We start from the raw sequence: 26467 nt of genomic DNA on the forward strand, positions 1-26467 counted from the left end.
TACTGTGTCCGTTAATTCTGTCACCAATTTTTAGGGCCACAATACTTGGGCCAAATTGTTCAAACTATGTTGCCTCAGAGTCTCATTCCAACCTCTTTCAACACTATCATAGTACTAGAACCTGCTGGGCGTGGGAGGCAGGCTGGAAAGTGTTTGCTTGGTTTGAAGCAAAACATAATTCTCCAGCACATAGACCAACAGCAGCACAAAATCGCCAAAACATCCAGCACCTAGACCAACCGCAGCACAAATTGCCAATCTTTGGCCCAACGGGGGTGCTAATCTAACCGTTCCAAAAAGGCTGACCTTCACCGATACAAAAAAAGAAAAAGAAAAAAAGCACAGCACAAAATCACCAGGCAATGAACAGATTAAAAATACATTACAACTGAATTATAATTAAGTCAAGGTACAAAATCAAAAGGTAATGAAGATTAACAATAAATTACAACTGCATTACAGTAGAGTTACAAGATCTATTTCAACTCAGACTAATACACCTAAAAATGTCCTATGCAATCAATCAAATAAGGGCAAAGACTAGAGGAAAATAATTTTGAAAGAGTAATTTACAGAAGCAAGGCTCTACATGGATGCCAAAAGCTCTCTCATTTTGGCTACAGAGGGATGGTTTCAGTGGGGTATATCTTGGCAACAAGTTGTGCAAAACTATCATACTTGTCCAAAAATTCTTTCTGCAACAATTACAATTTGATTAGATGCGAAACATATGTATGTGCATCACCAAGTCATTGACAATGGAAACAAGCAGCAACAGGGTAAAAGAAAACTGTTTTAAGATAGGGATACAGCAGATAGAATGTAGACTCCATCCAAAAAAGCAATAGCTCAAGCAACGCGATTTTCCTTATTACTGGTCAAAAAACCATCCAAGAAAAAACAGCATATCTTGGATCTTACATCATTTAGAGAATTTTTTTGCCCACTTATCCACATCTTTTGCTCCAAAAGAAAAATGACCCACCACCACAATTCGGTCCAGTAATCGACATTCTTGTCCTATTAGATTCTCAAAACTATTTCTCTTCACTTCCTCTAAAGAGTTGATAGCACATGAGAGGTTTTGAACTTGAGAACCAAGGAGAGAGCAACCCCAACACTCCTTGGAGTTATGATAAGACTATACTGAGGCTTTTATATGTGAACAGACAACTTGAGGTCTCTTTTCACAAATATTCACTATTTAGGTTCAGATATTGGGTGGTCACATCTACTTATTCACTATTTTGCCCTGATTTGTCTTCACTAACTTTCATCATTTTTAATAAGGTTCATCGAAATAAATGACGAAGATAAAAGCCATCCCATCCCCCAAATTGTTGTTTGTCAAATATACGTCCATTAAGCAAAAACCTTATAAAAGCATTAACACGCAATCAGAAAAGACTGTACCTTGCATTTATCCCATAAAGATGGCAACAACTCCTCTGAGGTTAAGTTCTTTTGCAATTTCTTGTACATTACAGTGATGGACTTGTCTACCTGTACAACACAAGATTAACATCACCAAAGCGCCATTGCAACTAAAGCTAGGAGATACTGAAGGTAACTTGCAAACTTACCCCAGATAAACTGGATTTCACCACCTTACGAAGATCCATTTTTGACAATCCAAGCTGGAATGGTATCTGAATTTCAAAGAGAAACACTCTATGGCTCAGCAATTAGTTTCAACAAATAACAAGTGAATGTTAATCTGAAGAAGAGTACCGAGTACTGATCACCACGCCGGGGGAACATATACTGCACCACTCATAGCCAGTTTAACGTATTACAAGTTAATTTCTTTTTCTTTTTTTCCTTTTTGTGAAGAAAAGACCGCACGGAGTGCAAAAGTGAAGTTTAGGTAAAGATCGTAGACACAAAGAGAGGGTGCCTGATGTCCGAGGGATCAAAATGCATCAAAGAATGGGATAGGAGGGGTAAGTTGTAACTTTCGTGATAAACACCCAAAGACCACATAAACAATAAATTCACGTTTGGTATACTTAAAAATCTTCTACCAATCAAAATAGCTGCAAATTTCTAGCTAAGTGAACTTCACTGCCCAGCACTCAAAACTGGTTCCAATCCTACAAGACAAGGTCTCGCAGAAGGGTATCCTGGCTGACGAGCCTAACTTTAGTATTATAGCTTTCTAGTAGAACATGCAAACATAGTCAATGGCAATACTGGATTGCATTCATACACTACAGGTCTGACCTCTTCTGGCGTGATTGTGTACATCAAATCCTCAATTCTTCGAGCAAACTGGAAAAGTCTTTCAAATTGCTGAAATCAAATTCAATTCCGATATACTGCTTCAGAAAATACTACTACATACACTAGAATTTGATTTTAGAAGGAAACCAGCCAAACAAGATACCGAAATTTAGGTAAAAGTAAAACAAATGAAAAATAATGAACTTCAAAGGTGGAATACTTACATAATATATGATCATGCTGATATGACGTGTGCAAGCTAATTCATAATTTTCGCTTGCCTGGTGATAAAATTTTGCTAAAGTAGGCACAACATTGGCTAGGTCATACAGACTGCACATATCAATTTGTTAGTATGTTGGCAGACAAAATGATTCAAAAACACAAATGCTGGTATAAAGTAAATTCAGTCAATGGCCCTGCAATTTTAGAAAAGTCTTTCGCAAATTTCCGATAGTATCCAGCCAATCCTAAGAAGTTGCGAACCTCCGTTCCAGTAGTCGGTCTTGGCCAGCTCATTATCGCCTCAATTTTCTGTGGATCAACTGTAATACCATCCCCACTGATTGTGCTGTACAAAACTAAGTGCCACACTATGGCCACCAGGGAAAGGTTGCTGGGCCAATGCAACGGGGTGCAACGGGGACGTTGCAACCAAGGTGGGGAGATTGTGAAGCCCCAGATTCCAAGAGTCCCACACTGGGACTTTGGAAGAAGAAAATGTAATATAAATGAAAATCCCACCAGCTACTGTATAACTTGAGGTTAATCTTTTGAGCCACGTGGTTAGGTGAATGGTTAGCAAGTCGGCTGGGGCGGGTCGTTACAGTTATAACAGACACTATATTCATATCTGCAAATACAAATTTTGAGATGCAAATTCAATTGTGATGAGTACCTATTCTGAAAGGCTGCATAGTTCTCTAAAAGCAAAATATCAGCATATTTTGGGTCTTGCGCTGCAATTTTCTCCAATGTCACAAACATTATGGTCACCTGTCGAACAAAAGTTACAATTTGTGCCAGCTGTTAGCGTGAATGGTATTTGCTTCTTGCAAGGTACACGTGATTCGTTAAGGTGCTTCATATCCAGACAAAAGAAAAGAGAAAAGGAAAAAGCGCTGAAAGCCAAACTCACAAACTAACACCAGAACGAAGGTGAATGACTGTAGAAAAACGTTTGTATCTACATCCATGCAGAGGTCCTCCCTACTGATGTTGATTTACGTAAACGATACGTGAAACATATATCCCGATTGATGTATCTTATCCTAATCTCTCCAAAAGCATCAGCACTCCATTGCCATTGAAAAGCCAATAGTGTTTCACATTTCATCTTTCCCCCCCCCCCCCCCCCCCCCCCCCCCCCCCCTTGCTAAATAGTTCTTATTACACAACTTTCCTTGTCAGATAGAGAGGCATTTGGCATATCATTGCCAGCCTTTCCAGGAACTGAGCAGAGGCTCAAGGTTAAAATGGTTTATGGCATATAAGGTGGATCATAATCAACTTTACGGCAAAATTATAAGGAAGCATCACTGTATGAAATACCACCAAATCCATTGATTGTAGATGAGAATACTTACAAACTTTGTGTAAGCTTGATCCACCAAATCCCTTGATTGTCCCTGAATATACTGCTCCATGCGGGTCGCAAGAGTTGCAAATCTATTGCAAAAGTGATAGCAACCTTATTTACATTGATAAATAACGAAGATTGAAACTATCGAACAGAGGAGCAAACTAACATCTAGCAATGAAGCATACTACTAAATGATAGATATCGTATGAGGAAAGATGAATTTTGATTGGGAAAATTTAGTATCCCTTCTTTTCCCTTATTTATAGAAGAAAGAGTTTCTCATTATCTTACTTATCAGCTTGATAGAAGACAAAAGTATGAGGTTGTCATCCAGATTCCAGAGTCAAACATTTCATTAGGTGCTCAAGGAACTGGGCAGAACAGGAGAGAATGAAGTAAAAACAGTGTACATGTGGAGAAAATCAAAAAAGCTTTTCCCTCTTTCCCACAAAACTATCTGCACAAATACAAGAGATATTGGGAAAAGCAACGAACAATGCCAATATACAACCACCAACGTAAGATTGGCCTACTACCCTCCAAAAATTGTCTCCACCTATCTCCTATCGAAGAAGAATCAGAAAACAACATTAACAAGTGTCAGCTGCAGATGGACTTTCAACACCAAAATAATTGTCTGAATGATAGCTATTTCCAAAAACTATCCTTCTCAATCGTATGTAAAATCATATCTCAAGCAATCAGTATACAGAGATGGGTTTTACACACTCGCTATATTGTTGGGAGCAACTAAAAAATTTTCTTAAATAACCATTATGAAAATAGAGCATCCTATGATCCAGGTACTACACCCAAATTCCTCTGTCAAAAAACGAGGTGATCTACAACCAGCCATCAAAACAATATATCTCATAGTTGACCTTGAACCAAACAAGCTTCGCAATCATTTTGCTTATTGGTAATACTCAGGAAACGACCCAACGCAGAAACAAAGCACGTCTCTGGAAACAGAGGCGAACATAGAGCATTCTCATTGTGACGCTGTGGAAACATATCAAAAGCTCTAGGAGTCTAGGTACAGCTTCTTCTTTTTTCTTAAAAAATAATAAACCTACAAAATTTCAAAAACATCTTTGGTTGTATGATTTCATCGTATGCTCTAACTTGCCCACCCTTATTCTCAGTACAGCTGACCAAAATGGGGAAGAGCCCAAATAGAGAATACATCAAATCATAAGAAACATGCAATTAGCAGAAAACATAAACCTATGAGATCAAGTTCACCTTGGTATATATGACAAGACACCCAATTGCCGCACATTTCTCTCATTTCTTTCAATCTGTTGACATGCTTCATCAACAAACTGCAACACAGGCACACCTAAGATGGTCAATGTAGTCACCTCATAAATAGGCAGAGTAAAAAATAGTCAGCCCAAAAGCATGTAACTCACACGGCCAAACTGCGTAGAAATTCTAGATTCAAGGTCATCAAGCAAAATGTGCACAAACCCTGCTGCATCAGCCTTTTGACCAGAAATATACCGTTCCGTAATCCCATGCATAGATATGCAGCGCAAAGGATCAATCTTGTATGCCCAATCCACCACCGCACAAAAGTCTTCCTAAACAATCATCAAAAGAAAATCGTCAAAATCGGTGTAATGTCAGAGGTGATTATGTTACATTTGGAATTTAGTATATCCACTGATGCCTGATGCTAAGCAACAGTAACAAAGTTAAGAAACAATCTAAACAGGAATTAAAAGGAAGGAAAATTTTCATATTAGCACCTGACCTTTCACACAAATCACATATAGACACCTCACCTTAACGAAATGTCACATAAACACCTAATGTATTAAAGAACTCATCAATTAAATCCCAACCGTCAATCTCTGTCCAAAAACAAACAGAAAACATGTTTCTCTCTCCAATTTTGCTACCCGAACTGACTTTTTTTCACAGATTCTGCACTTTTTCTTTGTGGGGCCCATTTTTGGGTCCCATACATATTATCCGATCAATTGATTATGTCAAAAATATTCTTTTGAACCCTTGCAAAAAATCAGCTCCATCGGATAAGTGTAAGTATATGATCCAATCGTACAACTTTTTATTCATGAAAAGTTGTAAGATTTGATCTAATACTTACATTTACCCCGTAGAGCTGATTTTTTATAGGGTCATGCAAAAAAATAAATAAAGATTAATGATCGGATTGGTTCACTTTTGGGTCCCCACAAAAAAAAATTATAATACAAATCTTTTCTTCTGCGTTATTATTTTCATTTTTTCTTTCCCGCATAGTGCTGAGTTGCTGTTTTTTTTAATTTATTTTTTGCCAGAGCAACTAACACTACCCAGTGTACCCACACAGATTAGTATTACATAGATTTTTTATTGGGCCCACTTTTGGGTCCCTAAAAATGATCCGACCATTTCATTAGTTTTAAAATATTTTTTGCGTCACCCTGTAAAAAAATCAGCTCAACGGGATAAATGTAAGTGTTTGATCCAATCTAACAACTTTTTATTCAAAATTTTAATCTAGAATTATGAATGAAAAGTTGTACGATTGGATCATACACTTACATTTATTTTATGGAGCTGATTTTTTGCAAGATCACTTGAAAAAATATTTTAGAATTAGTGAACAGATCGGATAATTTGTGTGGGACCCAAAAATAGACCCCACAAAAAATTTGTGCAAAATATGTGAAAAAAAAGTCAGTGTGGGTAGCAAAATTGGAAAGAGAAACATGTTTTCCGTTAGTTTTTGGACAGAGGTTAACGATAGGGGTTTAATTGACAAATTTTTTAATTTGTCAGGTGTCTATGTGATGTTTTGTTAAGATCAGGTGTCCATGTGTGATTTGCGTGAAAGGTCAGGTGCTAATATGAAATTTTCCCTAAAGGGAATCACAAAAACAATCCAAAGTCCATGGATATTGAGTTAAGGAATTCCTAAACAGAGTGAGAATTTGGACTTCAGTCAAAATCATTCCCATTACATCATAATTTATCTGGCCAAGCTCCATATATCGAACCATAAATTGAAATAGTGTTTGTGAAGTCACAGATGAGGTGCAAGTCTTGGCCTGAGTTTATCATCTAGAAAAATAGAGCAAGTATCCAAGATTTCAGATGTGCAAGTTCTGCAAGTGTAGTCTAAATTGGATGATTCTGAGGCCTTTCTTCAACACATAACAAAAATAGTCCGTACTGCTATTTAATGCCCAAAATATATTAAATAATGCAAGCATTACTTGTATTCCATCAAGTAATTCATGAAGTGATTCATTTAGTGCTGCCAGCTCTGCAGAATTTTTACCTACAAAATTTGATAAGCAGGGGTAAACAAACAAGAAATTTTGAATAGACTGAAGAGAATGAGGGCTATTTTGGAAAAGGATACCAGTTTTGCCATCATTGTCATCGATGTCCATGATACCCAGATCATCATCATTGCCATCGTCATCATTGGATCCAGCTTTGTTACCGTTGGCAACACCTCCTGGTGGTACAAGGGCAGGAACTTCGAAGCACATGAAATGCGCGAAAAAAGAACTCTGCAGTTCAAGAGCTGTCAGTCATTAATTAAAAGAACATAATCATTAATTTAAAAGAACATAATAAAATAAAACATCAATTGGGGTTCAGAAAGTGAATAGGATATTAAGGTCACAACCTCATCTACAAGGAGTGGGATGAAAATAGTAAGCATTTTGGCGTACGCCTCTGAAACTGTAGAAGTGTCTGCATTGTTCACATTTTGGCTGGAACCCATGGAAGCTTCAAGCCATACAGTTGGATTTCTTGATGCTTTGGTACTAGCACGAAGCTCATTTGCAAATTCACGAGCCTGTGGACAATTATGAAACTTCCAAATATAGAAAATTGACAAATTCCTGACTTACTAATAAATTACTATGTGGGAATATCCAATGCCTTGTTCCTCAGGCACTGCACTATTTACATTCTGACATTTGCTAGATCAAGCATAGCATGCAGTCAGGTTTAAATTGCACAAAATATCCATGGATGGTTGAATTTATTATCCAAAGAATACACGTGTGTGTGTGCGTGCGAATTTATTATCCAAAGAATACCCAGCTCCAACGTTTATAATATGATGCTTTCCGGAGTCCAGACTACTATCAATCTAAACCATATTTGAGGCAGAACAGATTCACTAACGCCATCACTAGGAGTATCGAGGTAAAGCCTAAATGTCCTTGGCGAGAACTTAAGCGCTACTATGCAAAATAGGGCCCCTTACTACAGATGACAAAGCCGTGTTATTTGCTCCTAAATCCCAAGGCCAACACCCTCATTGATTCTCATTCAACTATGCTTGCTTCTAAAGTGAGCATGTGGCAAAAAAAAAAACCTTATCGCAAACATGTTGCTGTGAGAATCTGAAGACATGCACAGTTGCTTACTTCAGGGTCCTCACAAAACCTCCAATTCAAGATGGAAGTGGAACAAGGAAGAATATAAGATAGTAACTAAGACAGAGTAACTATAACATAAACTGATGGAGAGTTTATTTTCCAGACCTCCCGGTGTAGAAGCAAATTAAGGGAGGAACATTAAGCTTTTCTCAATGGGCCCAAACAGTTCCTGTCAAGAGACTGCAAATTCCAAGGAAAGACGGGGATCAAATAAGGACTAACAACTGATAATTTTGATAATTGGGCAGCACATAGGGAATTTGACCTTCAGGTGTTGCAAAAGGCGAGCATAAGTCCTGCATTTATACCGAAGATCAGCATGATCGGGCCTCTTCAATTGTCCCCTCTGTTTAAAGCAACAAACAGGACTCAGGATTCCTGTTCCAAAAAATCGACAAGTTCCAACAATAAAGAAACATCCCATTAAAATACCTGGGAGAAGTAGCTTTTGTCACTTATCATGAAATCCACCAAACTAGCAAAGTAGTTTTTCAAGAACTCAGATGCTCTCCGAACAAAAGTAGACTTCAATTTTTCAAGTTCAGCCCACTTCTCTTTGACTTGTAAATGTTTGATCTGCCACCTTTAGAAATAGATGATACCTCAAAGTCAAAACTGTTATCCGGTGCCCTTTAGGAGCAAGAACAAACTCTCATGTTTAGTTAGGAAACTCCCAAGAAGAAGAAACAAAGAAAAGGCCCTTCAGATTGTTCACAGGTGCATGACACTAATCATGAATGCATGACATGAAGTTGTGGTCCTGCGGAACCAAGATAAGGGGGAAAGAAGAAAAATGCAAGTCATAGACATATGGGTTGGGCTGGTTGGCTAGAGAATCCGTCAACTCAAACAGGGAGTTCAGGAGCTAGCAGCTGCTATAATCAGGTAGTCCACATGTTGGGATATCAAAAGGAGGCCAGAAAAGAAAAAAGGCAGAAATGAGATGCTATGCCCATAAGAAATAAAAAGTTTGAAACCAGAATGAACTTGTATGTTTGTAAAAAATCGAAGGAGTATCAAACATGATACCAAGGGCCATAATCATATCCAGCACATAAAGCAACGGGTGACTAAAAAAAGGCCTTATTGGGTACTTGGCCTGCTTAATTGTTTAAATGCCCAATTTGTAGAAGATCAACAATTCAAAAATCTTGTATTGTCAAAGATAAGTTTTATGAAATCACCTAACACATTAAAAAGGAGTAAAGGGGAAGAAAATGGATCACATCACTCTCTAACAAAGGCCCTAGAAGAACGTAGTAGCATATTATACTGAGATATTTGTTAAAATCTGATCCAACAGGTATCTTAGTCAATGTGGTTTCTCAGTTAACATGCAAAAACATGGCGTCCAATGTCTGCATCTGTTAGGATGCCCAAAGAACCCCCATTTGTGAGAGCTGATTTTCTTAAATCAACACACATAGCATGGGCTTTAATGACCAAATCTCACCACTTCAGAGTTTGGAGTCTACAATCCTTTGCTGTGCTAGAAACAGTGTATTAATCATCTCCAGATTATCAATAATATATTAACACACAGATGCATCGGGATGCGCATTATTAATGTGTCTGTGCATGGGTGTATGATATTTTACCATTTACACAGGTATATAACCCAAAAAGTATACATTTTAGTGCAGCAAAGTCTTGTTATAGTAAAGCAATAAATAGGATATACGTTATTGCTTCAGACATACTTATTGACAGATTCGTGCAGTTAATTTTCATTCATGGTAGCTTGTGTCCTATAAACTCAATCATTGTTTGAATGCGAAATATAGTGCACAAAGTAAACCTTACAAGGGTCAACATCTAGTCTTCACGCACAATTTAATCCTAGGACTCACATGGATTTACGTCCATGTCATCTCTTGCATTTCCACACACCTTAGACACATTGCAGTCAGGAAAAAAAAAAAAAAACAAACAAATGAACGAACGAGAGAGAGATGGGACATACAGCTCTCATGCTCGCATAGCTAGGATCCAAGTTAGGTACTTGAAGACCACGTAAAGCACCAGTTAACCACTCACATGCTTCAACATTTTGAAGCATTCGTGCCTCATCAAATGAACCTCCGGTTAGAGAAGCCGCAAACTGCACAAAAAAATAAAAGCACAAGAAGTAAAAGACTGAATAAGTTGACAAAAATATGTCTCATTGAACTTTCACAATCAAGACATTATGGGGCACCTCAGAAGGCACACGCAATCTTTCGAGAAGCTTATCAAGTTCCTCAATCAATGATTTATTATTTACAGACTGCATTTCCAGCTTGTTATTGCGAGTTTCTATCTGCAAATCACAAGAATGAATATCACAGGTGAAGGCCGCAATGGAGATTCGGTGATAACAGCAACTATTCTAACATGAAGCATAAAACCATGAAGAACATGGCAACTGGAACAATCGCTCTTTTATAATTAATACTTTATGAAGTAGATATCTAAACAAGTCTGAGTAGAAAGAAAACGAATAGTTTTCACTAACTATAATTTCAACGCTCAAGGATACGGAGAGGGATGCAGCATAAAATGGATAATGTCTAGTTACATATATGCATGCACATGAAGTTGTACATTCAGTTATGTATGAGGTGCTGTACAAACATATCATAACTCCAATAAAAATTTCTAATGGGAACACAACAGAAACAACACCTCTCATCACTGTAAGCAGAGATATTACCGACTCAATGTCCTCCCTCATATGCCTAAGTTTTACATTGAAAATGCCTAACCATTCATCCATATCCTCAACACAACTTGTGGCTGATTCAAGCCCCTGCAAAACCTGCAGAATCCAAAAATTAACAATCAAAGAGCCAACCTAAAGGTATCACCATGAGGAAATACCAGAAATTAAAAAATAAAAAAAAGATGGAAAACGGGTACTTCCACATTTAGCTTTCAAACTTTTCCATTTAAAGCATCATTGCCTTTGCACCAAGAACATAGCTATCCTACAGGTCTTGGACACAAAATTTGTTAAAGAAATATTGCATCGCAGCCCTAAAGATTGACAAACAAGATAGAATTGCTTGAGATGGAGAGCAATGTCAAGGGTTCTACCAAACCGTATAACTTGTTAGCAATAATTCTTGAATTTATAAGAGACAACCAGAGATGATACCGCATCAAAGTCCGAGGCAAAGCATGATATGTCTATTTGTTTCCCCTAGGCCCAAACACAAGAATGTCAAAGAAGGCTCCTATTGACCAAGAAAAGCTTTTCACCGACAATTCAAAAAGGGAGGGGGCAAAGGGAGGGTTTGAAAGAATCATGACAAGATGATTAATGGGTTGTGCTCGACATACGTGTTAAGTTAATTTACACATCTTAAACAAAGGTTACCTCATCAATCAATGGCTCATTTGCCAGAATGGCATGCACATTTGCTGCTTCCAAGGCTTGAAGTTCTCGCTTCAACCGCTCAGAGAATGCCTCTGCTTCGCCAATACCCATTACATACCTGTACACAATATCATGCTTAAATCTCTGGTACAGCATTTAGATGGTCAAATGACAATAATGGGGAGTATAGAGGATAGTTGGATAAGTAGGATGCATCTCGGGAATTGAGAAAAACATCAAAAAATGAAAGAACAGAATGATAGGTGGGGAATGGAAAAGTAAGGAAAACGACAGCAGGGCAATTAAGTTAACATTTCCACTATTATGAATGTATGTGGTTGCATGTCCTATAATCACAAACGGTGGACCTCCAAATTGATGTTCTTCAAGAATCTCAACATAGCTGATTTCTAAACTGTCAATATACTTCTTTTAACTTCTCGTTTGTTAGTTTTGCACAGTATGCTAGAGAAGAAACACTCCGCACCGTTTTTTTTGTCGTTCTTTACTCTTAAAAGTTTAATGGTTAAAAAATGAAGTTTGTTCTGCATCTAAGATATCTAAAGTAAGAGTGCATTTTATTGCAGTTATATGCGCAATCACATAGGTCCGTATGCATCTAGAGTCACACAAAATCTACCTACAGACAAGGAAAAAAACACATACGTGCCTAAGAGGGCCTCCATGTCCTCCTCCTCAGCTTGAGATACAAGTTCTTTTTCAACAGTAACTTTCAAGTCACTTTCGGTCACAGTAGCTTCAACGGGCCCATCTTCAAGATTCCCTTGAGTGGTGACTGTGGGTGTATTTTCCTACAAAAACCACAAGTAAAAGACTGAAACTAGAAACAATGACTTATGAGTAGCAAATCATTTAACAAGAAAACTACATGAAGCTTACAAAATGTTGTTGGAAATTCAATTCCATCCTATCTTTTTTTCTTACAGACATTGGTTCAAAATGATAAACAAGGAAACATGACATGGCCAACGAACAGACTACAAGTTACTCCTAACGCAAGATCATGTTGCAGTTATCTACGAAGAACTCAAAATTGATGAATCTCATGACAAATGAAACAAAAGAAATATAACTTAAAAGGCAGAAAACTAAGAATGTATCATACGCACCTTTGCCCAAAGAGCCATCTCCACAACATCTATACCAACAACTTTCGGAAGGCGACCCAAAATGTCTTTGCAGATGTTTAAAATACAAAGTAGAAGACGGTTCCTACAACATAAAGACAGCCACCTCATAGACCACACGAAACGTAACATACATGTCCGTATCTAGCATAACACCATCAAGATACATGATCAAGTTTTGCTTCTATATTACCTGTCATCTATATTTCGCATCGTCCACTGAGGTGGTGCAACACTCTGGCTTCTAAGGTTATCAAATCCCTATATGAAGTTCAGCCACAAGAAATGATTGCAAAAAATAAGTTCAGAGAGGGAAACTACTACCTCCATCCCAAAATAAATGTCCAGACTGCAAAACGAGGACTTAAATAAAATACGATTTCTACAAGAAAAATTTCCAACTTTTTTCATAAATTAAAAGAACTCATGGATAACTAGTAAATTATTGAAAAAAGTTCGAATTTTTCTTGGAAAATTTGTATTATTTTTAAGTTCTTGTTTTGCGGACCGGACATTTATTTTGGACGGAGGAAGTAATAAATTATCGAGTAAACTAAACATCAAAAACATATGATCTATCCATTTCTCCAATAACAGGGTAAAGTTTTGGAGAGAGATTTTCACACTCCCTATTTACCAACCACACTACCATTTTTGTTTTTAGTATGTGAAGTTACCAAAACAACCTTCCACTTTTCAATATTTCCTTTTTGTTGTTATCCAAATAAAATGATTTTTGTTCGAAGTTTAAGGATATTTTGGTTATTTTACACATTATAAACAAAAAGGGGAGTGTGGTTAGTAAAAAGGGGAGTGTGAAAATCATTCCCCGAAAGCCTGTGATCCTGGAATTGAAATCTTGCCTATGGCTATGTAAGTAATGAAACATTACCAGCAGAAATGTACATCCAGTGATGTCATTAGTTACAACCTCCACCTTTGAAAGATGCTTCAGCTTGTATAATTTTGCAGGCTACAGATGGAAATTGGAATGAACGGAAAATATCAGCTATTGAATAAGATTTCTAAGGAGTATCAGATGTATTCTGCAGATACCAGACATTGAGATTTATTTTTAACTTCTATGAATTCCCACCAAATATTCTCCTAAACAAAATAAACAAGCCGGATGGGGCAAACCAACAACAATCACTAGTACTACTAACATTATAAGAAGTATGTAGACTTCTTAGGAAGTATCGTGTCTGTGTTGAACACCAAACACTTTTGCACTCCTGCCACATCTGGGATATCCATCCAAAATGTTTCCCCTTTGATTTCGTTAAAACAATGGACACGTTTCAGACACTTGCACCTCAGACTTATCCATCACTTAGACAAACATGAAACAGGTAGCAAATTTTACAGAAAATGGCCTGGGATCCAATGATAAAATAAAAACATTGTGAATTCATCCTTAATCCTTCTTTTGATCTAGTAGGTCTGAGCCGAAAACGCTGCATTTGATTATGAATTGAGCTTTAAAAACTAGCTATTAGGACATTGTTCACCTTCTTTTTCAATACAAAGAATCTAAAAAGTAAAATTTCACAACATGAAAATATAAAACTAGTGATATGAATGCGTACATACAGGAATATCAAACAATGAAAAGAAGCAAATTGGCTATCATATTCGTATACTACCAAATCCTGTCTTCGTTATTCATAATATCGTGCCGATCATGTTGAATAATATCCCCTGTCTATATCAGTGCTTCTTAACAAAACACTGAAAGAGATAGTAAGGAATCACCTCAAGGACCCCTCCAGTGGAATACTTTAATACACGGAGGAAAGCTTTAGTTCGCTGTCCTTTAGATTTAGCTGCATAAACCACAAATCATCACGAAGAAGCAAAGCACAACAACGACAAAAAAAAGAAGTGATTGTTGGAATTTTCATTTGGCGCTGCAATTTCAAACTGTATCAGACTTCATTCACTCAAAAATTATCAAAGATTGATGAGGTTTCCAAATGAAGAACACAAATCACTTATCTTTTCGCAATACATAGCATAATTAGAGCGAGTAGATGTTAGACCACATTGAAGATTGCCTTGATTTCCATACAGGTGCGTACAAACAGGATTCACGTCCATCCGACCGGTCAATTACATGTTTCGCGCAGAACTCTCTGCTCTTTCCCTCCAGATGGGCGAACACGGAATCGATGCGTTTGGTCGTCGGTTTGTTTGATTTTTTTGTCTTTTTTTTTTCTTCCCTACACAAACGGACATGTTCCTAGGGTTTGAGTCTCTCTTTGGGTTCCACTAAGTTTTTGTTCACCTTTGGGTTCCACCAAAGTTTTGTCCCTAATAATTGGTGCTTATTTGAGAGCGACGGATATAGCCAGCTCTTTGTAAACTCACCTTGGTTATAGTGAATTCTCTCTCGTTCTTCACCCTTCGAGTACACTTAAGCTTATCCTTAGGTGGAACCACATTATCTTTATTCCTATGTTCAATTTCTCATAGGTTTGTTTTCTTCTAATTCGCAATAGTCATAACATACCCCACAATTCCCCACAGAGAGAGAGAGAGAGAGAGAGAGAGGCAATTATCATTTATTTTTGCATACTCCATATTGTATCAGACTTCCGTTCAGCAAAAAGTATCAAACACTGTAAATATCATTCACGTATCCAAGTGAATAACTTTACTAACTTCTTTGTCCACAATGTCTCACAAAATAGCGCGATTTTCTGGTAGATAACTAAATTGATCAACAGAAATTTCTACATAACCACATATAAGAAACATACTATAGAGAGAGAGAGAGAGAGAGAGAGAGAGAGAGAGAGAGAGAAATTGTAATTGTAGCAATTATCATTCACAATTGCAAATTTCATAAGTAAACACTGAACAACTCGATTGTGTTTCCCATTCAATAAAAAACATTACTCATTTATTCGCGATTCACCACGTAGTAAGTTCGAGATGTTAGATAATCACTTAAGAGAGAGAGGGAGGGAGAGAGAGAGAGAGACGCGGAACATGAATAACTTCTTCTTCTTTTGAACGGCCATGAATAAATTTGTTTGCAATTCATTCATAGCATAATTGGAGCGCGCTAACGTTAGACCACTTAATTGCAACACACAGAGAGAGAGAGAGAGAGAGAGAGAGAGAGAGAGAGAGAGAGAGAGAGAGAGTTGCAGGCATTATCATTTAGTGTCGCAAATCTCCTATCGTATCAGACATCATTCAATAAATGAAAAGCACAACCTAAACACTGTACATATCAGTCACGTTTCCAATTCAATAACTTAACTTGCTAATTCGTTGCTTTTAGATCACTAAGTTGATCAACAGGCATGCAAATATAATCTATTCACATAGATATATATTTAGAGAGAGAGAGAGAGAGAGGAATAGCGTACTGGAAATGGCGAGGACGCGGGGTTTAGCCATGTGACCTTTGCCCAATTTGCCCGATTTGCCCCAGATCCCGCGGCTCTTGGCGACGCGGATCGACATCACGACCTTCTGTTTAGTGCCCTCGATGGCCGCCTCGCAGGCCCGCCGGAGCTCTCCGTCGTCGGCGCTCGATTTCGCCATTGCTTTCGATTTTCTATCAACTCTTCTTCTTTTCGAGCTGAACTGTGCTACACACACAGCAATCTGTGCACAGATTGTGCACAGATTTTGTTGTGGGGCCCACCACAGGTCCCACACAAATTATCCAAGCCGTTCATTAAATGTAAAATATTTTTTCAAAGGTCCCCGTAAAAAATAAGCTCAATCCAATACATATAAATGCTTTATCCAACCATCTAACTTTTCATTCAGATTTTCGGATAATGAAAAGTTATACGATTGGATCGAGCATCTATAGGTATCAGATTGAGATTATTTTTTACGGGAACCCTTGAAAAAATATTTTACATTTAATGAACGGCTCGGATGATTTGTGTGGGACCCGTAGTGGGCTCCACAATAAAATCTGTACACAATCTGTGCACAGATTGTATGTGTGTGTAGACTTTCTGTTTCGAGCTCCAGCTCTGAAGAGAGAAGAAAGGAAACAACCAACAAACAGACAAAAGGTGCGAAAAACAGAAATGATTTGTGCACAGTAAGCTGTGCACAGCAGTCTTTTTCTCCCGTCCCGAGTCGCACAAAAATGATCGGAACCGCTCATTTTGTTCAAAATATGTCATTTAAGTCTCTGTTATTATCAGCAGTTTTGTTAGCGATACATACACATAGGTACATATATCGCGTACAAACACATTTTTGACCCATCTCGGGCTTTAAAAAAATGATCTGAGCCACTAATTTTATTTAAAATGAGTTTTATAGGGTCGCAATAAAAAATACACTCTATCCAAAATTGTTAAAGGCATATACAAAACATCAACTTTTTTTCATAACTAGGGCTGAATTATGAAGCAAAGTTAAATGTCTTGTAAACAATTTTACTTATAGTAGATTGAATCTATTTTTTAAAAGATTCTAAAAAAATCATTTTGAATAAAATGAGCGGCTCGGATCATTTTTTTTAAAAATTTGATGTGTCTCAAATGCGTATGTACGTGATGTATGCATCCATGTGAATGTACTCATAGACTTTTCCTATTATAAGTAGGTTGGAAAAGCACGCGTCGGTGTGTGGAAATTTGGACACGTGTGCATCCCTTCGAAGGGATTCACGGGAATGGGTATTGGGGCAAGCAGGGATGGCAATTTCGGTCGATTCGATCCAATCCAATCTGATTCGTTTTTCGTTCCAAATGGGTAGAAGATTCGGGAATTATTTGGGGATCGGATAGGGTATGAGGATAATTATTGTAAAAAAAGTGAGGAACGGGTAGGGGTTTGATATGAGTTAGTCCCCGCCCCGATCCCCGACTCATCCCCGCCCCACCCTACCCTACTCTGCTCTGAATCCCCGTTATATATATACACTAGCACATACCTGTGCCTGAAGACACGACTCGAAGAATGCGGCATTATAACTGGCTTTGAATGTCTTTAGCAAGTTGTGGACAATTGCCCGTGCTTACACACACTCACATAACTTGATCCCAACACAATCGATTCCTAATTAGTGGGGACCACATCCAGTAATCTAGAATTCAACAATTCCATCGAGAGTCAGCCACACTTGAAACAAAATAAATTACAAACGTCCAAACGTAATGTGATTGCATGTCCAATAAATCATGTACAATAGTAATTAAAAAACCAGACTTAGTACCAGTGAGCGACTCATCTCCGTCCTCTAACTTATTAAACACAGTTAACCGTAATACATTTCAAACCCCAATTTATCATGACTTACATCCGAATCTTCCTTCATATTCTAACCCACATCATCCCATTCAAATCCCTATTAACTACTTATCATAATCAAATCCCCTATTCTCATCTTCCTCTAGTAATAGTAGTAGGAACTCATGTCTCGCAATATTTTTGCACGGAAACTAGAATCTATTGCATGTGATCCTTATGCACCCGCCCACCTTAATCGTCGTATTTTCCCGTAACTCTCCCATGCCTTTTTTACCATCTACAACACCAACCCCTGCTTCATATACACCAACCCCTGCTTCATATAAACCTGATAAAAAGCAAATTAACAAAACTACAAAATGCTAAAAGCCATGTAAGAAAACAGCTCCATCCTAACGTACAGTCTAATTACTTATACGGTTCCAAAATCCTCAGCAAGACATGAGCACAAAACAAAATAAAACTTTGAATTCAACAAACTATAACTTCAAGGGAAAATGACGGTCCAGGACGTATTTTGATAATTAATACCCGCTAAGGACAAGATCAGAACATTTAATACTGAAAATGTCCTCGGCGGGTATTAATTATCAAAACACGTCCTTAGCCATCATTTTCCCTAACTTCAAAAAGAGTCGTCTCGATATATACTTACATTAAGAGGTGTTTCTTTGACAAATCCTCCAAAGCTAGATCGTCAAATCTTTTTATTCCACCAAAGTCATGATCAACAAAACAACCCTCCTGAATATCAAAAAAAAAAAAAAAACAACATTCCTAATGCAGAACGCTAATTAATTCATGGCCTTACATATGCATATGCATCTGTTATATAGGGCATCGCTATGACCAAAATATAACATTTTAGTGGGCGATGAAGAGAAACTATATCAATAAAACGCAGTGCACTATGATAGTGATTACATAACATAAACATGAAAACCATCGCTCCACATTACATAGATTGTCTTCCCTAGTCCAAATTTATGGGTACAAAGAATGTAAAAAATATCTAGCAAGATAAATGGAAAAATGGAAAAATGTTACCTCATGTTTTCAGGTTTTCTCCCTCCGCAAGTGTGCATCGGCAAATCCTTTCCTTGATTGGCCCTTACTCTCTTCTTGATTAATAAGTTTGGTTCTCCTCTTAGAAATAATTTCTCCAAATTTTTGGACTGTTTCGTCATCAGTGTTTTTTTGTCTTTAGTGATTTTTTGTCAAATTTTTTTACTTATTTTTTACTTTTTGGATGTACATAATGTACCTCTATTCAAAAAGTAAAAGAGTTTGTTAAAATGTTAAAAAAAATTACTAAAGACGGAAAAATACGCAAACCTATAGAACTTTTTTATCTCAAAAATAAATCTCAAAACTGCAAACCAAACACAGTGTAAGTGAATCAAAACCTAACATGTTAATCATGAATAGTACAAAAAAAGAAGAAGCCCCAGAACGCAATCACGTGCTCTTTTTCCCAGTTTAACCATAAAAATAAAGATAACTATGTAAGAAGAAACTCGGAAACACCCATAGTTTTGTGTTAGGAATCAGGATAAAAAAAAGATTAAATTGTTAGAGGCAAAAAAAGAGAGAGAACGATATAAAGTGAAAAAAGAGCGAGGGAGATTGTTACCATGGAAAGTCGATTTCAGTTGCAGTCTTTGGTCAATAGTTTCAACTCTTAAATCTATTAACTCGAAATTGATAGGAGAGACAAACGTGACCATGGCAAAGTAACCAAAAACTGCAAAGGGCAAAAGATAAAAGAGAGACAGGGAGAGGGACTTACCGACACTGAGTCACAATGATTGGGTTTGGGAGAGATGAAGGGTTCAAAACATGAAGATTTGGCAAAACATGAAGATTTGGCGGCGTGAACCATGATGGAAAATACAAACGTTTTATACCAATTTTGTTCGAAGCCAAAGGAAACTTTGCTTTTCACATATATAGATGCGTTTATGGTAGAAACCTTTCCTTTTTGGTTAATTAATAACAAATTGTCTTCAAATCAAGCCATATCATCACTTATATCATGCAAATTACCAGCCATATCATCTAAGTTCTAATTACCAGCCATATATATCGTGCAAATTACCAGCCATTAATTTTTATTCTTATCTTCTAAATTCTAATTAATCCACCCATATCATCCCTTATATTGTGCAAATTACCTTTCCTTTTTGTTCGACCATTCAAATTACCACCTTTTTGGTTAATTAATTTTAACAACTATCTTCTAATATAGACATAGATTCTAACAACTATCTTCAAATTACCACCTTTCCGTACCATATAGACAGATTCTTTTCAATTATATTTCTAGCCCTACTACTCGTAAATCTCAGCTGCAGAAAAAATATTTACTATCCTTTTCATATTTTCGGCTAGCTAGATAGAAGGAAGGCCGAAATTTTAGAATGTGGCATTACTACTGCATATATCATTGTACCATCCTTTCCATATATTTTGGCTTACTACTGCATATATCATTGTACCATCATTTCCATATTTTCGGCTAGCTAGATAGAAGGTAGGAATATTTGTATCATCTTTTCCAAATATATCGTTAGCCCTTCTACCTGTAGATCTCAGTCGTTGAAAAAATATGTACCGATCCTATGGTCCAAAATATAGGAGAAAATATAGGGGATTTGAAAACCACCCTCCCATATTATATAGATAAGAATTAAAAAGTTACGGTTTCATTTATTTACGCCACTGCCACTAGCCTACATAAGTTAGGGTTCCTAGAGACTTACGTCTCCATCCAGTTCCACACTCACTCTCTCTCTCTCTCTCTCTCTCTCTCTCGCTCTCTCTCTCTCTCTCTCTCTCTCTCTATATATATATATATATCTTGACTCACAGTCTTGGAGTCTCTCACACTATCTCTCTCACTGTCTCACCCCTACACACTGACACACACAAGATCCTCATTCCCCACCATCTCTATGACTCTACATTTCATTCTTGCTCGTGTTCTTGTTCCAGGCTTCACTAATCTTCAGACTAAAGTTGTTCATGCTGTTATGGAGAAGAAATCGACTAACTTAATTTCAATTTGGTTTGTAATGCATTACGGCAGCAACTATGTGACTGTTTTAATTTAAATTTAGTTTGTAACGGCACTATGGCAGCAGATATATGATTGTTTTCATTTCAATTTGGTTTGTAATGGCACTATGGCAGCAACTGTTGTTGTTTTCCTTGGCATTTGGTTTATAATGGCAGCCTAGATTTTTTTTTTTTTTGAATTTGGTTTCATAGTTTGTATTTTGTAGTGGCAGGTGACTTTTTTATTTTTAAGTTTTGGAATCTTTGGATCCTCGATTCCCCGCGGGGAACCCCGTTCCCCGTTTAGGGTGGGGATGGAGGGTAAAAATAAATCCCCGGTGGGGATCGGGGCGAGGATGGGGAGGGATTTGGGTTCAGGGATTGGGGACGGGGGATAGTGGTTTTCACCCCCGACCCTCCCCATTGCCATCCCTAGGGGCAAGTAGGGGTGTAAACGAGCCGAATCGAACCGAATATCGGCATGTTCGAGCTCGGCTCGATCAGAATTCATCTGGCTCGAGCTCGGCTCGAGTTCGAATCGAGCCGGAAAAGTTCAGCTCGAGCTCGGCTCGATAAACATGTACAATGCTCGAGCTCGGCTCGTTAGTATTCGGTCTGGAATAAACGAGCCGGCTTGGCTCGAATTCGAGCTCGAATTCGTCAACTTTTTGGCCTTGATATTAAAAATTGGCTAAACGAGCCGAGTCGAACCGAATATTGGCATATTCGAGCCGAGCCGAGCAAAACCTATATATTTTGAGCAAAGACAAACCTGTTCGCGAACCTATATATTGGCATGTTCGAGCCGAGTCGAGTCGAGCCGAACCTATATATTTCGAGCCGAGACGAACCTGTTCGCGAACCTGTTCGAGCCGAGCCCTGCTAGGTTCGAGCTCGGCTCGTTTATCAAACGAGCCAAAAAATTGAGCTCGAGCTCGGCTCATTTATCCTTTGAACCGAACCGAACCGAGCCGAACTCGCGAAGTGCTCAGCTCATTTACAACCCTAGGGGCAAGGGCGTGATCCTGTCATCCTGATGGTTGTAGACAAAGATTTTAGATTGAGTGTCATCCTGATGGTTGTAGATAAAGATTTTAGATTGAGTTTCAGTTACTGCTAGATTTTAGATTTCGTATTTCGGTAGGACTTTTTTTTCACAATTATAACAGGTGTTATTATTACGTCAGGAACGATACATCAATCGGGATACCCATTCCTTAAAAAGGGACCAAGTAACCATAACGGTGAAAATTCCGTCCAAAGACTATAACCCGAACCACTCAAACCCTTACCCGCCTACACATGAGCAACATTATTACTTGGTCCTACGAACAAAAGAAAAGCTGCAGCACTGGAAATTCTTGCTCAAAACTTGAATATCATGAATGATCACTTCTAACTCTTGCTTGGTTGCAACCTGACCATTAAGCATCTTTATCAGCAATCGAAGATCACTTTCCACGAGAATAGACCCCAAACCAAGTTAGAATCCAAGCTGAACTTCTTATCGAATTGCTAGAGCTTCAGCAACTGATGAACACCACTGTGAAAAACCCATAGAAGCAGCAACAAAAAGACCTCTAGAATCTCTAACCACAATACATATTAGCCTCCTTTCCTCGAGTCTTTCTTCCATAAACCATCCACGTTGATCTTACAAACCCGTCTGGAGGCCTAATCCACGAATTTGTAGCTTCCTCCCCGGTTGAAACATTAGTCAGAGTATTCAAAGAGTTTGCAAACAAAAACTCCTGCAAATACTCCATTGCCCTCCTGCAGATTTTGTATTTCGGTAGGAGTTGATAAACCAATTTGTTGCATTGCGAGATTATGAAAATTGCGGATCCAAAAAAAAAAAAAGATTATGAAAATTTCTTTTGTTTTTTTGAGAATTTGTGTTGTTTTAGAATTTTGAGAATTTCTTTCTTTTTCAAGGATCTCAATGTATTGTAAAAATCAATTACGTAGAATTTTTGACAAACATTCTGACATGATTTTTGGAAACTAGAATCTAAAAAATTTGTCAAAATAATTTTTCGCAAGAGTAAACACTACGCCCACTAACCTTGGGAGTCGGTGAACTTCCACCGAACAGCCTACGACGTCGTTTTGGGTGGGTTTTATGGTGTTGAAACATTTGATTTTATGGTTCTGTTAGGGCTCTTCAACGAGAGCCCTAGAGCTAAAAATTAATTATGACCCTTTAGGATAAAATGATCAAAAAAATAAGATTTTTACATTGGTTCAAATGGATTGAAAATAGGAACACTTAATTTTTTTAATTATACTTTTAAATATATAAACCACTAAGAGAACCATAAAACAAATGAAAAAAATTAAATATTTTAATTTTCAATTCGTTTGAATCGGTGCAAAGATCTTATTTTTTTGATTATTTTATCCTAAAGGGTTATAATTAATTTTTAGCTTTAGGACTCTCGTTGAAGAGTCCTAAAAGAACCATAAAACCAAATGAAAAAAATTAAGTGTTACAATTTTCAATCCGTTTGAACCAGTGCAAAATTTTTATTTTTCTGATCATTTTATCCTGAAAGGTCATAATTAATTTTTAGCTCTTGGACTCTCGTTGAAGAGCTGAAGAGCCCTAAGAAAATCATAAAACCAAATGTTTCAACACCAAAAAAAACACCCACCCAAATTAACCACGTCGTATGTTGTTCGGTGGGAGTTCACCGACTCCCAAGGTCAGTGGGCATAGTATTTTCGTTTTTGCAAATACCCACTAAGTCATGTAGTACGGCGAATTGGTGCAGGTGCGTGGACGCGAGCGTGAAAGTTTTTTCCCAAAACTTCAAAAACAACTAAAAATCGTAAGTACGAGAATAAAAGTACAAATGCAGAATGAGAATTAAGAGCGGAGGTGAAGGCCACGTTAAAGGGGTTTCGGATTACTGGGTCCAAATATCTGTCTTTGGACCCGTATGGCACACATCCAGTGATCATCATATTCTTCTTTTTTTGGTAAAAAAAATAACGCGGTGATTATATTCAGTTTTCAACTTGAGAAGCCCATTACAACATGAATGTCTAAAACTACAGAATAAAAAGATATAGTAGTATTGTTAATTCCCTTGCCAAGCCAGTCCTCGAGATTACTACACCAAATTTTCTTACCATACAAAATTTTCTTTGCGTTCAAAAAAAAAAAAAAATACTGATTTTACCAGATCCCAAGAGTATAAATGCTACTATATCTAGCTGGGAAAACCAAACTTAACTCTATTCAATGGATTAAAACATGTAGAGAGAGATATAGATACAGGAGATATAGCCTCTACAGTGGATAGAATTCCCAATAACCGATGCAGCAGACAACAAACTATTCTCCCCCAGAGTCAGGATACAACAGCCCAACACTCAAGTTGTATGGCTCTCACACACTCTGAACAAGTGTTGTGAGCCCAAAGCTACACCAAATAGAACACATGCATTTGTTTGCCCGAAAAAAACTAGGGGTAAGTATAGTGAAAATAGTTTTTTTTTTTTCTTCTTTTCCTACTTCACTTGTCTGCCTAAGAATAACCGTAGGTATCCCTTTATATAGAACTTGACGAACCCCTCACGTTTTTAACATTTGAAACCTAAAGCATATTAACTCAACGTTCCATTGTATCCCTTTATATAGAAAACTCGATGAACCCCTCAAGTTTATTACATTTGAAACCTAAAGCATATATTAACTCAACTTTCCAGTGTTTGAACTCTCAATGCCATAACTCTCACGTTTTTAGAGATATTAACAACAAATGAACTTAAAGTAATGTAACATAAGTTTTAATATTAATCACTAGAATTTGATATGAAAATGTAACAACAAATGGTATTGTCAAATCTCCCACCTCATTATTTCCCGTTTGACCAAATAAAAATAAAAAAATCTCCCACCTCATGCATCAAAGTCGACTAATGATCTGTACGTAACAGGCGCGCAGCAGAGTTGTGGGCCTTAAGGGATGGTCTCAAACTCAGCAATGCTACAAACACAGCAAAAGTGCACAGATTTTGTGCACAGATTTTTTGTGGGGCCCACTACGGGTCCCACACAAATAATCCGAACCGTTCATTAAATGTAAAATATTTTTTCAAGGGCCTCCGCGAAAAATCAGCTCAATCCGATACTGATAGGTGCTCGATTCAATCATTTAACTTTTCATTCGAATTTCAGGATAATGAAAAGTTAGATGATTGAATCGAGCACTTATAGGTGTTGGATTAAGCTGATTTTTTGCGAAAGCCCTTGAAAAAATATTTTACATTTAATGAACGGCTTGGATTATTTATGTAGGACTCGTAGTGAACCCCACAAAAAATCTGTGCACAAAATCTGTGCACTTTTGCTGTGTGTGTAACATTTCTGGTCTCAAACTTGCAAATGATTTTCATTATTCCCATATTGTTATCTGTACTGATGCTATTGCAGTGATCAATACCATTCAAGACCGAAACCAGTCAACAGCTCATCCTTTGAGCAATTTGATAACTGATTGCAGGTTCCTAATGGAGGGAATCATGGTGACAAACCTCAAGCATGAGTACTAGGAGGCGAATTGTTGTGCTGACTTGCTAGCAAGGAGTGCGCTGACCCATTCATTGGTTTTCCATCTTCTACTGTTATTCCGTCTTTGTTGTTATTTCAATTAAATGCAAACTCTGTAGGGATTAAATACCCCAAATTTATTTGTATTTCCTAATCTATGTTTTGGATACTGGAGCAAGTGGAAAAATACTATTCCCTTCGTCTCTTTTCAAGTGTTCACTACGGTTTTGCTTCCCATTTTCAATTACATATATCTCTCGACGTATATTGTTAAAAATATGCAATATGAATTTTTTTATAGATCTCAATTATTTCTATAAGAGAATAATTTTTAAAACATAAATATAATATACGTCGAAAGATATAAGTCATTGAAAATGACACGCAGAATCATAGTGGACACTTAAAAATGAACAGGGTGAGTAATAATTTTCGAAAATCGTGTGGATTTGTGTAAGGTGAGTCCAGAGTGGGGCACTAAATACAACTGTGACACAGTTCCTAAAAAATGTAGCTGCTCCGAATGTCATTAACTCATAATGCAATATTGCAATGACATCAAATAGATGCTGCCCTGAATTTCTGTTATACAGAAAAAGGTCTGCAAGGATTCTTTTTAGTTTTTGGCCATATGCACTCAAAAGACTCGCACGACAAATATTTGACTCTGAATTTTTGCAACTGAATTGTCTTGCAATAAAACAAAGGGAGAGAGAAAAAGAGGCCGGTTGTTGCAATTGTTCGTTGTGTTTCTCCCTAGGAAACTCTTTTTCCTAGAGAAAACTTCAGTGCTGCATACTACAAATAGTAACACAAATGGGAGATGTAGCCAAGCGGGGTGCTTGGCAACGGTGCCGAGCGGGCGATTCGGCTATTTATTTTAGCACA

The 26467-nt window shown here is 37.4% G+C and overlaps 1 pseudogene; it reads right to left on the reverse strand.

Annotated features, from left to right (window-relative positions):
* Positions 1–369: 369 nt before the first annotated feature.
* On the reverse strand, positions 370–16320 carry LOC131310096 (exocyst complex component SEC3A-like; annotated as a pseudogene).
* Positions 16321–26467: the final 10147 nt, after the last annotated feature.

The sequence above is a fragment of the Rhododendron vialii genome, chromosome 12a (assembly GCF_030253575.1).
Source record: "Rhododendron vialii isolate Sample 1 chromosome 12a, ASM3025357v1".
NCBI lineage: Eukaryota > Viridiplantae > Streptophyta > Magnoliopsida > Ericales > Ericaceae > Rhododendron > Rhododendron vialii.